The sequence below is a fragment of the Neopelma chrysocephalum genome, unplaced genomic scaffold (assembly GCF_003984885.1).
Source record: "Neopelma chrysocephalum unplaced genomic scaffold, ASM398488v2 Primary Assembly neopelma1_200, whole genome shotgun sequence".
NCBI lineage: Eukaryota > Metazoa > Chordata > Aves > Passeriformes > Pipridae > Neopelma > Neopelma chrysocephalum.
In genome coordinates, this window is record NW_020897862.1 from 589,605 (window position 1) to 604,236 (window position 14,632).

Below are 14,632 nucleotides of genomic sequence, written 5' to 3' on the forward strand. Positions count from 1 at the left end.
ATCAGCTCCTATGCCAGTCACCTCCCTGTCTTCCCTTGGCTACGGTCTTTCTGCTGTGAGCTTCTTGCTCCAACCCTGGCACAACCTGGTTGTTCTTGCTGGGTCTTCAACATAGGTCATGTTATCGTGGCCTTCATTTGCAAGTAGGCTTCAATCTTCCTCTGGGGTTGTGGTGGAAGTTATTCAGCAGCAGGATTATTTTTTGACACATAATGGATGGCTGCATCTGGAGGCCATCCAGACCAACACTTTGTCATGCAAGGAGCTGTAAGAACACAAACACCTCCATGGGAGAGATCAACATTTGTGCAGATGAGTCACCAACAGAGGCAACAGACTGTGGATACCAAACAGTTGGAGAGGGTCTCTAGAGAAGGGGTACAGCTTGTGGACACTCCCTCAGCAGACTGGCTGATTTAACAGCACTGTTCTGTGGGGGGAAAGAAAGGCTGATATGTTGGGGTTTGTTTCATTTTCTGTGCCTTTTTTACTACCAAAGTTTGGAGAAGGAACAGTCTGGAGGGTCACCACCCTTGTCCTCTCTCACTCTGCTCCCCAAACCCTAAAAGCAGCAAGACCACAGTATTTCGACTGTGTCCCTCTGCCTTCATGTTTCAGTGCTGGAAAAAAAAAAGGAGAAGGAAGAAGAAGAGAATTTTAAAGGAGGGACAAATGGAGGGCTCAGCTTGCCCTTCCAGAGGATTTCATGTACAGGATGCCATAAAAATCTCTTCTTTGTGCTGTCTGTAGGAAGGCTTCACCTCTGTCACCACTGTCCCCTCTGCCCAGTTTGCCAGAATGGGGTTTGCTCTGTGGCTCTTTGCCTCTCGCCCTCCTGCCTGGTTTCCCAGTCACCCCAGTCATTACATTTTTTCCAGTCCCTTGTCTGTATGACCTGTTCCATAACAAGCTCCAGTCTCGCACTGATAACGTTCAGCTCAAGGTTTTTAGGGCCACAGAGACCAGTCCCAGTAAACCTCCCCTTCACCTTCCATACCTCATTGTTCTCCCCAGGGCCTTGGCTGTCCAAGCATCCCTTGCCCTGGTTTGCATTGGGGTTTTCAGCCCAGCTGTTCTCTCCAGCTGAGAAGTCTCCCAGGTTTGCAGGGAAACATTATCCAAGGACAGGTGCTTATCCAGAGTGCTTCCAACGTGAAGTGGACTCCAGCAGGGTGTAATCTGGGGGCTGTGTGGAAGCACAGGGCCTCATGGATCATGGTAGGCAATGATTTTGGAGAGTAAGGCAGGCTGCGAGGCTTTGTAGAGGAAAGAATTGCCAGGAGCAGGGCTGAATCTGCCCCAGCAATGCTGCATGAGCATTGTCCAGCTCAGGAGAAATGGACATTTCACCTTCTACCCTCTGGGAGCCATCTCAGCTGCCTACTCACAGCTGTATGGGAGCGAGGAGAGCTCTGCAGAGGCAGCAGATCCCCTCCCTGGGGCACTGGGACGTGTCAATATTGGTTTCACCATGATTTGGATGCAAACCTAGAAATCTCCAAGTTCCCCATGATGGAGCCAGGCTCTGGCAGGCAGCCCTCAGCAAGGTGGGCGGCTGGAAGGGTTCAGGCACGTCTCCTCTGGCCCTCTGCCTACTTCCCATCAGAAATGCAGAAAACTGAACTCTCTCCTCAAAAACTTTTCAATTTTGATGAGTCAGCGAAGGTGTTGGCAGGTTTTGTGACTTGTCTGCAAGTGAATGCTGGTTGATTCCCGCCCTCCTCCAGGAGGTCCAGGCTGACCTCGGGCTTTGCTTTCCCCATAAACACGTCACATCATGCAGGTACTGGCCCAGTGTTATGCCTGGATGAGGGCTGGAGGTTTGCAGCAGAAACTCTAGGGTTAAAACAGGTTTCATGCTAATATTGTCTATAAACTCATGAGAGAGATGAAAGCAAGTGCTCCAGTGACAGGAAGCTGCCTTTATCACCCCATACTGATAGCGTGTCAGGAGGCAGCCACTGCTCCTTTGCCAGCCTGGGAAAAGAGGGAATGTCACAGCCTGCTGCCTGTGGGAGGTTGTGCTCAGGGGCTGTGCCCTGCAAGTGCAGCGACCCAGCACGGACAGGGTGGGAGAGATGGGCTGGAGCCACCTCGGGCTCCACAGCTTTGACAGCACCCTCTGTGCGGGCAGCAAGGCCACCACCCTCTTGGTACAGCTCTGGAGAGCAGAGGAGGGTACTTGTATCAGTGATACCAGTGGGCAGAGCTGTGCCCTCCAGCTTGCCCTGGCTTGTCCATCCTCCCGTCCCACTCCCACAGAAAGAACCGTTTGCCTCCCCCGGGGAGGAGACCTTTGCCTGGTGCAAAGGGCAACTGGGCAGAACAGGGGCATGAAGGGCATGAAGTTCAGCCCCTCTGCTGGGGGAACCCTGTGTCCATCCTGCTGACACTCTCCCCTGGACCTCAGCATCTCCTGTTGGAGAAGCACCCCCGATGGTGCTGCTGTCACGCAGGGGAGAGCTCTCCACGGGGCAGAAAGGGGAAGGGGCAGAGCAGCCCATGTCCCTGTGTGCACGTGCTGCCCTCATGGCCCCGGCACAACATCCTCAAGTGGGTGAGTGGCCAGGCCAGTGCCTCGATTCACAGTGACCCACAAAATGTCTGAGAGCCACCCAGCCCATCTTGGAGCGCTGAGGTGCAGGCTTGGTGCCCTTCCCCAAGCTCGGCTGCCTCCAAAGGAGCTTTCTTCTGCTTGGGATTTGATATCCAGACTTCCCCGTGTCCACCGTGCCCAGCAAGGCCAGCATCTGCTCTCCTCCACAGCTCTCCCCACACGTGTTCCCACGGCACATCCAGCCCTGGGCTATCTCCCTGCTTCCAGCACCATCGCCTGCCACCACAGCCCATCCCACCCAGCTCCCAGCACATCCTGGATGATTAAACCCGGCTGGTGTTGCTGTCTTCCTCCCACACCCATCCCGGGCATACGCCTTCTGGGGCCAGTGAGGGCAGCCCAGATCCCAGGGCTCTTGGAAAGGGTCTGTCATAGGAGATAAGCAGCTGTGTGCCACTGTGGTGGCAGGGAGGAGCCCTGCCAGACTGTACTTTATCCCAAACCAAACAGCCTGGCCAGCTCCAGGAGTTATAAACAGATGCTGAGGCAAGGCTCTGGCTCTGGGAGGGTCTGGGAAGAGGAGAGGATTTGGTATCTGGCTTCCTGGAGAGCCACAGCCCTGGGGAATCTGCTGAGCCTCCCACGGCAACACCCCAAATAGTCCTGGGAGGAAGCAGCTGCCCTGGGGCGGCTGCAGGGATGGGCACAGGGAGGACCAGGAGCCAGCTGGATGGTGGGCTCGATGCTTACACTGATATGGGGCTCTTCTGGACAGGGTGGGAAGCTTGGGGTCTGGGCCATGGTAGCCAAGCTGGAGCTGTCCAGGTGGGTTAAAGACAAGAAGTGAGACCCCCAAACACCCACTCCTGCCTTCGCTGTGCTGCTGTAACCCATTTTCTGGGCATTTCCAATGGGTTTGCAAACCTGGGGTGGAACAGCAGGGTGAGCAGAATCACAAAGCTTCACACCAGATACCACAGGCACAGTGAGAGATGTTCCTGACTCCCCACCACTGTAAAGAAAAGCCATCCTTTTGCCTTTATTTTGTCCCCTTTGCCTTTATTTCCCAACAACACAAGAATTCAGAAAACTCAGGAAATTAAGGAGAAGTCTACACTATAGAAAAAACATGTTCCCCTTGAGCCCTGCCTGAGGATCTCCTCTGCTGCTCCAGGCACCAGCCCCTGCTGAAACAGGGAATAATTTAACAACATTTAATTAAAAGTGGGACAGGTAGGGGGCTCACAAGGGATTTATGCCATGGGCTTATGCCTTCCCCACCTTCTTTCTGATTCATGGAAGAAGACTGGCAGGAATTTGCATTTCATGAAGAGATAATTTTGCTCAATTTTCCCCCTAGAAATGGAAGGTAGAAATGGGGCCACCTGGGTGAGTGGGATTTAAGGAGGAATAAGGGGATGCTACATGTTGTGTGTCTTCACAGCTCCATGGCAAGAAGGGAGAATCTGTCCTTCAAGGTCCCCTTTAGTCAAAATATTAATTAGGCCGCTGCAGTTCACAGAAACCTCAGATAAAGGAGTCTGGAAAAGTCCATTGCGTTATGAGTACCTCAGATTTCATCCCCTCCTGCTCAGCAGTGTCAGTGTTTTACTTTCCTTGTCATCATCCAGTCTACCAGCCTAAACAAGGACTGAGATGCGAATGCAAACATCCAGTTGTGGGGGGGGAACAGCCCGAGAGAACGGAGTAGAGCAGCAGTTCTCAGACCATCTGCTCCTGCAATAACAGAACAGGGTGGGATGGCAGCCAAGGCTGTTTTCTTCCCCTTGCAGGTTGTATCCAGCTGGCCTTTCACCTACCCCTCCAGACTGGGTTCTACTCAGCCCTTTCTTTCCAGTCCCACCCTGGCAATGTGGTACCCAGGAGCCCCCATGCCCAGAAGCCTCTCCCGAGATTTTTCAGCACCAGTGGGCCGAGTTTTCCATTGGCATCCATGCCCACGCCATTACCTCTTATCCTGTTGCCAGATCACATTGCAGATTTATTCTCTGTCTTTGCTTTGCTGTGTTCCAGCTCCTTCTGCTTCCAGGTTTCTTCCTCCACATCCCACCAGTGACCATCCCGTCAGAACCCGGTTGCACTGTCAGTCAGTATGAGCTTCTCTGCACTCCTCAAACAGGGACTTGCATGCACTATCTAGAGGACAAAAACACTCCTTCAGAGAGCTGGTGTTTAGGAATTGAACAGACAGACATGGGCAGGAAATACACAGCCAAGACACACATCCCTGAAGGCAGCCACCATGGGTTTGACTGGTGATAAGGGCAGGTTACAGTGGCACAGAGGGAGATTCACCTTAGCCTCCAATATCACTGGGAAAATGCTGTGCTTGACTTCAGAGTGGCTCTGCTGCAGGCAGGGGCTGTGGCCTGTGGGAATGTGAGGGCTGGGGATCTGTGGAGGAGCTTTACATGATGGGAAGTCACCATCTTTTCCATTCGCACTGGATTTTGGGCAGCATCCTCGGTGCCTGGTTTCCTGTTGAGTAGCCCTGCTAAACCTGTGCCATCTTCCCAGATGAAGAAGATGCCCAGTTTGGAGAATGTTATTGTTATTCTCAGTGATTCCCAACGCTCAGAGTTGCCCTTCCTGGCATCTTCCTGAGCACAGTGGTGGCCAGGGTGTGTGGCTGTGACTCTCTGCCCACCTGCCTCCTGATGCAATGACCAACATACTCCCTGCTGCAACCACAGGGCTTTGGGAAAACACCCACAAAGTCAGAGGGTCCCCGTGGAAACAACCCACATGTCCTTGAGCAACTGTTTCAAGCTCTCCATGGTTTCAGGAGAGCTTTGGTTTTCTGTCACTGCTGGTTTCCTTCTGGACCAAAGGTAGATTTGGGATCTCGGTTCAGTTGCTACATGGGATGGGGGTACCCCTTTATGTCTCCTTCTGACAACCTCTCCCAACGAAGGCTCGGAGAGCAGAGCTGGCAGCATTCAGAGGCTCTGTGGTGGTATGTACCTGCTGATCCATCCCTCCCTGCCTCTCCTGCAAGCGGGCTGCACACTCAGCTACAGCGGCCGACAAGAAGCCCAGCCTTAAAATTTTAACAAGAGCACTGGGCTCCATAAGGAGAGCTTTACACTCTGTGCTGGTCAGCCGGCATTCGCAGCTTTCCTCGGCTTCACACACTCGCTGGATAATCGGGCCCTGCCCTCCGCTAGTAACAAAAGCAGTAAATTACCAGCCCGGTTGCACCAACCCACCCACCCCAGCCCTGCGCTGCAGCCTCCCAGAGCTAAACCCTAACTCCTCCCAGACCACCGCACGGACCTGCCGGAGGGAACAGGGCAGTATCTGCCAGTCCTCCTCCAGACAAGTAGCTTTTATCATCGTGTGTAAGTGAGGACTGAGAACTCCCTGCGGCAGGATTATGCGGGGGGGCTTTCCAGCTGCAAGGCAGAGTGACCCCAGCACGAGCACCACAGACCTGCCCTGGACACAGAGAGTTGCAAGAGGTTTCCAGGGACCTTGGTCTCAACCCTGCCTGTCCTGACCTTGGCACCAGCTTTGCTCCCCACTATTCTCAGATAATCTTGCATGTGCAAACACCCCCAGCATCCTCAAACCCCCAGCACCCTCTCTTGTCCTGCAAAAGCATCCATGCCTGGGGTTGACTTTGGAAGGATCCCCCACAGATGCTGGGGAGGCTGTGGGGCAGCAGGGCAGCCCTTGGTGTCAGATGGGGAGCGCTGGCAGAGGTCCCTTTGCTCCCACAGGGCCCCGGGGATCCGGAGGAGCCCAAGCCTGATCAGCGGGTGTCAGTTTGTGTCCTTGGGGCTCTGGCAGGGAAGGGATCAGCTGCGGTAATTGAGGCAGCAGGAATGACAGGTATGCTCCGAAACGCCGGGCGGGGGGTGCCGGGAGCTGCGCTGGGATCAGCCCGACGCGGAGCCCACGGTGGTTTCCCAAACGCACCCTCCTTCCGAGCCCACCCCGAGCCTCACAGACCCTAGGAAGAGCCTCCCAAGAACAACCAGCCCTTTGAGAAACCTAAACCACTTTCTCCAACACCTCTGAACTCTGTCAGGAACATCCTTCGTCAGAAAGCTACAAGTGCCAAGCAGTTTTCCCTCGAGGGCAAATCTCCCTCGTGCTGTCAGGAGCAAAGCCGCCCGGGTTCACATTGCTTCTTAAGGTGAATGCATAGTGTGTTTTCCCAACTAATTGTGAAATTGCAGTCTGCTCCAGAGGCAAAGGAGAAGCATTTTATTGTGAGCAGGAGAATTAATCATACCTGGGGCAGTACAGATGTCAGCAAAAAAACAATGCAGAAAGGATTTCTCAGGAAAGCTGCTTGACATGAATAGGAAGGGGTTTTTCAGGTCTTTTTAGATATGAATGAAAGATTCTTGGTGGCTGTTGTGACCCCTGTTTTTACCCTTGCTCTCTAGATCCAAGAGAGGGATGTGTGTGCTGAAACCGCAAAACCATAAGGGGAAGCAATGTTTTATTCAAGAAATGGAAACTCCCCAAGCCAAGGCGTCTGCTGCAGCACTGATTCATGACATGTCCTGTATAGTTTATGGCAGAGATTAAACAATACAAAGGATAAAACATTTCAAAAATGGCATTTAACTGGGAAAACAAGAACAGACTAGACTCCAACCTGTCACTTGTGCAATACTGAGTTGTTGAGCTCTCAGCCCTGAGCATTCAGGTCCTGCTCGAGGAAATACCTCTGTCTGCTGTTTGCATGTGTGTAACCCAGCGTTACATCACACCTTTTTATTTGTTTTGGAGTGAATCCCCTAGGTAACGTGGCCACCCCCTTTTCCTCCCTTAGTGCATTTTTCTCTGCTTGGGACTTGTTAGCCTGGTCCCAAGCAATACACTCTCCCGTGGCTGTTTCCCATTTGGAGGCTGAGGGGTGGAATAAGAGAAGGACTCGGTCTTCTGATTCACTGCAGCCTTTCCCTATGTTTTAAAAAGATGTTGGTTACGGTCAGCCAAGCTCTGCTGAGTACAGGTTTATATCCTGACTCTCAGCTTGCCTCCATCAGCCAGGCCCAATCTGCAAGGCAGAGGAGGCCGTGGAAGGTCTGGGATGTAGCACTGGTGGATGCAGCCTCTTCCAGGCAGCATTGGAACCGTTGCTGCAGCCAGGGAGGGAAAGAAGAAATATTGATATGTGCAAGGATAGAGGTTAAAAAAAACAAAGAAGAAAGTCTGAAATGTCGTGTGTGAAACCAAGCTACACACAGGGGAGGTGAGGAAAGAAAGAGAGAGGATGCAGGCAACACTGAGTGGAGCTATAAAAAGAACTGGGATAATGATGCTTCATAATGGGAGATGTATTTGGTGATAGATTCCCAGAGTTTGCCATGAAACCTCTCTCACAGCTCCAGGCACAGGTGGCCACAAATCTGATGCTGAGGAAAAAAAAAGGAGCCCCCATCTTCTTCTTGCCTTCCTCCTGAACATGCCCAACATCAGGGTTACTCTGCACATGGACTTAACCTAGAATCAATAAAACTTGTCCAAATGAAAATCAGTAACAAAGTGAAGAGGACGGGTAACAGATCCAAGAGCAATAGCAGGACATGTTAGGGACACAAGACTCCCCCAGACATATGCCCTGATCAGCAGGTGAAGATGCTGAACGCTGCATGTTGACAACCTGGCATTTTCTCCTCCAAGTTTTCTTACCAAGCATAACTTTTGCTTTTTTCGAGGCTCTGCCCACGCTCTATGGCACAGGATAGGGATGCCAAAGTCGGTTCAAACTATGGAGGAGACGTGATCGTGAGAAGTCTGACCTTTCCCTCTTTATTATCCTTATTTGCCACATCCGGATGACTCAGGACATGACACAAATTCACAATGATGTCGTTTACCTGCACGTGCTCCCATACCAGCACCAATGACATCAGTCTTGGGATTTGCTCGGGGGACCCACTACCAGGAAATGACTTCTCTTTAAACACGAGGAAAGCTCGGTGCAGCCTTTGTAGCTCCTAGTCCAACAAGCCTGTAATATTCGCAGGAATGAGACTCAAATTTCTAATTATTGGCTGAGTTATTTGTGGCTTCATATATTTTAAGGCCAGAAGGGACCATCATCTAGTCTGGCCTCCTTAAATGGAAAGCTCCACGACCAACAACCAATTCCCCAAGCTTCATTACAGTAATGAGCTCAGGAGTCCTGTCGTCTCGTCTCCGGCTCTAACCACGAGACCCCGCCATGCCAAACACAGCTGCTCAGATCTGCCTCCAGCTCCAGAGGGAAGTCTAAGAGTTCCTCCTGAATAGGTAATAAATCAAATACCAATGTCCACAGCTATGGGGCAGGGTGACTGCCTGCACATGCTGGCTCAACCTGCCCAATGGGGATCTCAGGTCCCGTGTGCCTTGTCCAGGGGAAAGCACCGGCAAGGATGTGCATTCAGCCAGCAGGCTGGGACAGAGGGAGTCACTTTTCCATGATATTGTTTCCTCACTGGGTGGGTTATTTTGGGGAAGGGAAAAGGAACCGCTGACACTTGCCTGGTTTCACAACCTGGCCAGTGCATTTCACCCTGCTGGGATTGTTTCAAGGCACGCAATGGTAACCAGAGACCCAGTGGGGCTGTGTGGCAGCTCTGGCAGGCTTTGTCCCTGCCTAGGCTCTTTAGATCAAATAGCACCAGGAACAATATGGCAACTATTCTCCTCTGTGCCATGTGTCAGGGGCACATGCTGAAAAACCACCCAGCATCTCCCACCACGGGCTGCACTAAACCACCTCCCTCCATGGGACAAGGCAAGGTGCCCTGCAGCCACAGGACCCTGGAAGAGACAGCCCAGCTCTCTGTGCATTCACAGGAAACCAGCTGGATTTGGAGCTCATGTAGTGGGAGACAACCCCATACCCACACCCTCAGGGTGCTCCTGGAGCCACCAGCCAAGGGCAGGAGCTCATGCATTAAGGAGGGAAAGCTGGATGGACAGGACACTGGCCATTCACACCTTCTTGCAGGTGTCCTCTCTTGCCACTGTAGCAATTTGCCTTTTCAGAGGCATTAGTGGCTCATGAGAGCAGCTCAGGGTCTTCTCTGCTTCTCACTCAGGCAGAGAATGGGAAGAGAAATCCCCCTTGTAGCATTAAATAAGTGTCACTGTCACAGCTTATGGCCACCAGCAGCAACCACAGCTATGGGCAGATGGATGGGATGGGATGGGATGGGATGGGATGGGATGGGATGGGATGGGATGGGATGGGATGGGATGGGGTGGGGTGGGATGGGATGGGGTGGGGTGGGATGGGGTGGGATGGGATGGGATGGGATGGGATGGGATGGGATGAGATGGGATGGGATGGGGTGGGGTGGGATGGGATGGGGTGGGGTGGGATGGGATGGGGTGGGATGGGATGGGGTGGGGTGGGATGGGGCACACACAGCTTCATGAAAACTGAAGGCCACCCACCTCATGAGCAGTTCATGGAGGAAGAAGCAGGAAGGAGGTGCTCCAAGTCCTTGGTCAGGACTCTAACCACAGACTCTCTGCAACATGACAGCTGGGAAGAGGCAGGGAAACAACAAGCCAGCAAAACCAGAGCTTTGGACATGTTCCCTGGGGGCAGCCATAAATATAATCAGCAGAACACTCATCCCATCAATCAGCAAGGCTTCTCCAAGCACCATGGGCAATTCCCACACACCAGCTTGGACCACGCTGGCTGTGACACCCTCATGAGTCACTGCCCCGGGGTCTACCTGGTGGGATGAGTTGGCTGCTGGTCACACTCTGCACAGCACAAGTTGCTTACTGGCATTGTCAGGGCTACCACCCATCCTTCCCTGCTGCCATGGTGTTTGTGGTGATAACAGAGGCAGCTCAAGACTTCTCCTTCCTGCAGGCAAGAGGCAATTTAGTGGCAGTGGAGAGGCAGGCTCTGGGGAGGAGGAGGGCTGGATTAGAGGTATGTCAGAGAAAGCATGGAAATTTTGGGAGCTCTACTTGTCCATGCCTTGAATTGGACCAGTCAACACCCTGTGTGCCCTTGGATGTCCCTGTCACCTCTTTGGGTGTGAGACAGAGGCAGAACATGCCAGATGTGTTGGCATGAAGCACAGTGAGAGTTCTGCTGCTCATCCCATACCTGTTCAGATGACTCAGCTCCTACCTCAGGAGCCTGAACAGGCAGACTCGTGGTATGCAGAGCCCTGCAAAACCCAGCCCAGTCCCTTCAGGGCCTATAAGAAGCATTCCCATGGACAGGGTTTCTGTGTGGAGATGGAAGATACAGACAGGCAGGGCTTCCTCCCAGCCTGGCTGCCCTCAGAGGCTGGCAGAGCACTTTACAAGGACTGGGCACCCTTTACCCTCTCATCGAAGCAGCAACAGGCAGGGGCAGGAATCTGGCACTTGTGCAAGGTAGAGTTCTGCTGTTCTCAGCAGCACTGTGTAAAAGTCTGGGCAGGAGGGTGGGGAGTGGTGGAGAACAGAAAAGGAGGTCTAAGCCTCCCCACTACCTGAGCAAACCATCCTACCTTCATTGTCCATACCTTGGACATGGTGTCCCAGGGGAATGCACAGTAAGGGACAAGGTCTGCAGTAGAGATGCACTGACAGCTTTGCCAAAGCCTGGCTCCTGGAGCCCTGCTGAATGGACAGGGCAGCCTCTGCCAGTACAGTGGGACCCTAAACTGGTCCTGTCAGGACCTGTCTCATCAGCCTTTGTGCTTTTCCACAGCAGGGAACATCAACAAAATGTGGAAGCTGAGTCTCAGTGGCACCCGAGGCTTGACTTTGAGGGCATCTCATCGCAGAATCACTTCGCACCAGCATCCCCACTGAGCCTTGCTCTGCTCATATGAATCGTGGCCTCATCATGAGCCTCAGCCAGATGAGCTCTCTCTGTACGAGGGGAAGACAGGTATTTGTCCAAGACCCTTGTCTTGAATCCAAGAGCATGAAACAAGTTGGGTAAAATGGTGGAGAGAGGAGCAGAGGGAGCTTTGCACCGTGTCTGGACCTTCTTCTGCAAGGTATGATCAACCATATCCCAAAGTGTCTGCTCCTCCCCCAGACTGTGCAGAGCCAAGCAGGGTTTGCTGTCCAGCAGGAGCAGGACAAGCAGGGCAGTGAGGACCCTGGGAGCCCAGGACAGCAGGGAAGGAGCAGCCTCCTCCACCCTGAGCTCACACAAAGGCTAGGTGGTCGCCTAATCGCCTACCCATGGGAAAGAGGAGACTTGCTCTCTGGAAACAGAGGGGCTGGGCAGTCTCAGGCGGCCGATTGACTTATTGCAGGCCTCTGGGGTGATAAATCGTGGCTAATTGTGGGCAGGTGACAAAGGCAGACTAAGGGAAAGGGAGCGGGGACATTCACTCTCTGGCAGCTGCCCAGCCCTGCCCCCTCCCTTTACTGCTCCTTTCAGGCCACTTGAATTGTGCAAAGGCAGCGCTTTCCAAAACCTGCCGAACCTCCCTCTCGGGGCTCCTACCCCCTCCCTTCCCACTCCCTGCCTTGCTGCCTGCTCTCATTACAGCCTCTGGGATAGAAGGCCGGGAGCTGGGGCGGTGCAGAGCAGCCCTGCCAGCACAGGGCAGCCCTTACAATGCCACAGCACAAGACTCTGGAGGATGTTTTTCCACCCCCATGAGACCAATGTGTCTTCTCCAGGTCCTGCTCCCAGTCCTGATGCAGGTGGCTCACCTGGACAGAGGGAACAGTACTGTGTTCTGGGTATCTTCAACATGCACTAAAGGAAACACCATGTGAAGCAGCCCTGGGATGGCTCTGACTTGGACCCCAATGAAGGGAAAAGGGCACTTGGATCTCAGGTCACAGTAGGGTTAAGTTCAAAGCAGAGTCTGTGAGGGGAGGATCCAAGGGTTCAGCTTGAGGAGATGGGCTTTGTCCAGCAAGCACTGAAAGGCCAGGTGCCTACCAGCCCTGGCTGGACCCTACAGGGATGGCCCAGGCTGCCTGGCCTTATCCCACACTTCTGGTAGCTCTTTCCTCCTTGCTCCATCACATGCCCTGGTGGGACAGAAAAACAGCAGCAGAGGTTTCACTGCATCACCAAGCCCTGGCTGTCCAGAATCTCCTCTGGGAAGAGCCAGATCAGGGCTTACTACAGCCTGGGTGAAAGCATCCCACAGGTGTGACAGGAAAGGTGATGGCCCTTAGGAGAAGCTGGATAACACACAGGACAGCATCAAGCAAGGTCCCTGGCCCAGCTGAGCCCACTCTAAGAGCCCAGTGCTTCTGTGGGGTCTGCAGTTCTGGACATATTTGGGACTGGATCTTTGAACAGGTTGGATGGGTCAGTCAAGGCAGACACTTCCCACCCCACCCACTCCAGGCTGCTTTCATGAAGGGTGTCCTCAATTCCTCTGGGCTGCCTTTGAAGACAATATTTGGCGATTCTCCGCTTCTCACTTCCCCTCACTCACACTCTCTTGCTTCTTCACAGCTTGTCAGAAGATGATACCCACGCTGGAAAAGCAGTTAAAATCAAGTTGGAGCAGGAAGCTGAAAATCAGCAAGTGAAATGCTATGCAAAAGAGCTGGAATTAACTCTTTCCTTCACTCTACAAGGTCTGCTCCACTCCACACACCCACCATCAACCCAAAGCCACTGACCATTCAAACTCACATCAATAGTGATAGCAATTAGTTGGAGAGGAGCAGCTGGCAACCATCAGCTACTTGGAACCATGCATTCATTAACTGGATTTATCACAGGCTTGGAAATTATGAGTGTTTGCCTGTAAATTCACCATTTCCATTTCACTCAGCCACAAATACCCAAAAGTTAAAAGTCCATGTCTAAGTACATCCCTCAGCTCCCTTGGTACCGATCTTCTTGGAAGCATCTGATCTCCCTGCTTGCTAAAACTCATTTTCAATAGTGAGGGACTTGCTCAGCACCTTCTGTGCCCAAGACGAGGTCATTCCAGAATTGGACTGTGATGAAGCAGGAGAGCAATCCCTGTCTGATGGGCATGCTGTTCACATCCTAATGATGGAGATTGGTGGACCAACATCCCCTCAGAAGCAGCCAGAGGTCCAAACGACACAGAAACCTAATTAAATGTGACCAAGAGATGGCTTTACCCACATCACTTCCAGCCAGAGAAATTGTTTCATTAAGGCAAAGGCCTATCTGAAGCTGTTTGGCAGCCCAGGCATTAACTCATGGCCTTACATCACTTCTGTTTAACTTCAGCCCAAGAAGGTGCCTCCACACTCCCATTCCAGTAAAGCCCCACCAGCTTTGCCACCCATCCCACACAGCTGCAGTCCCCACTTGGGCCAGAAAAGTGCCACTCTGAAAGGCCACAGTGTCCCCATGGCACTGCCCTGTCCCCAGTGGCATGGGAGGAGGCTTTTCACTTCCAGCAGCTCTTTGCTGGCCCAAGGCATTGCTGCTCTGAGGGCACACTTGGGCACAACAGATATTTATCACCTGCCCTCACCCTGGGAAGACAAACCAGGCAGACTGAGCTTAGGGGGTACACTGTGGTTGTTGAGGCTGGTCCTGTCAGCCTTGTCCCATGCTGGCTTGCAGGTATCCAAGGGAGGGGAGGAGAGGGGAGGGGAGACATTTCAACATCCCTGTCCTCCATACCAAGCCCTGAGCACCTTGTAGCCACTGCCTGGGCCAGGGGACATTTGCATTGCAACATGTCGTGGACTTAATTAAACCTCTGCAATTTCCAGGGCAGCAGGACAGCTCTTCTCTGAGGGCACATCTGCCTCCCCTGCTCCACAGATCTGCTCACTGAGGCAGGCCGTGGTTGCTGAGCTTAGCCACCATCCTTTTTGTGGAAATTCAGGTCACTCCCCATGGTCTGGTCTCTGCACCCTGCAGAAAACACAGACAGAGCCCTGCTCCTTGCTTCCCTTCTCACACCCCACCTTGCATCCATGCCAGCCAGCTGCAAACCCCACCACGGCTCTTTGCAGGGATCTTTCTGCCTGGATTGTAGATGCAGGGTGAAGCCTCTGTGGCAGAAATGCACTCCCCCAGCACAGCTCTACCCACAGGGTGCTGATAACCACCCCAGCCTCTTGTGCATGGAGCATCCTTTTGCCTCCAGGGATGCAAAGTGCCAT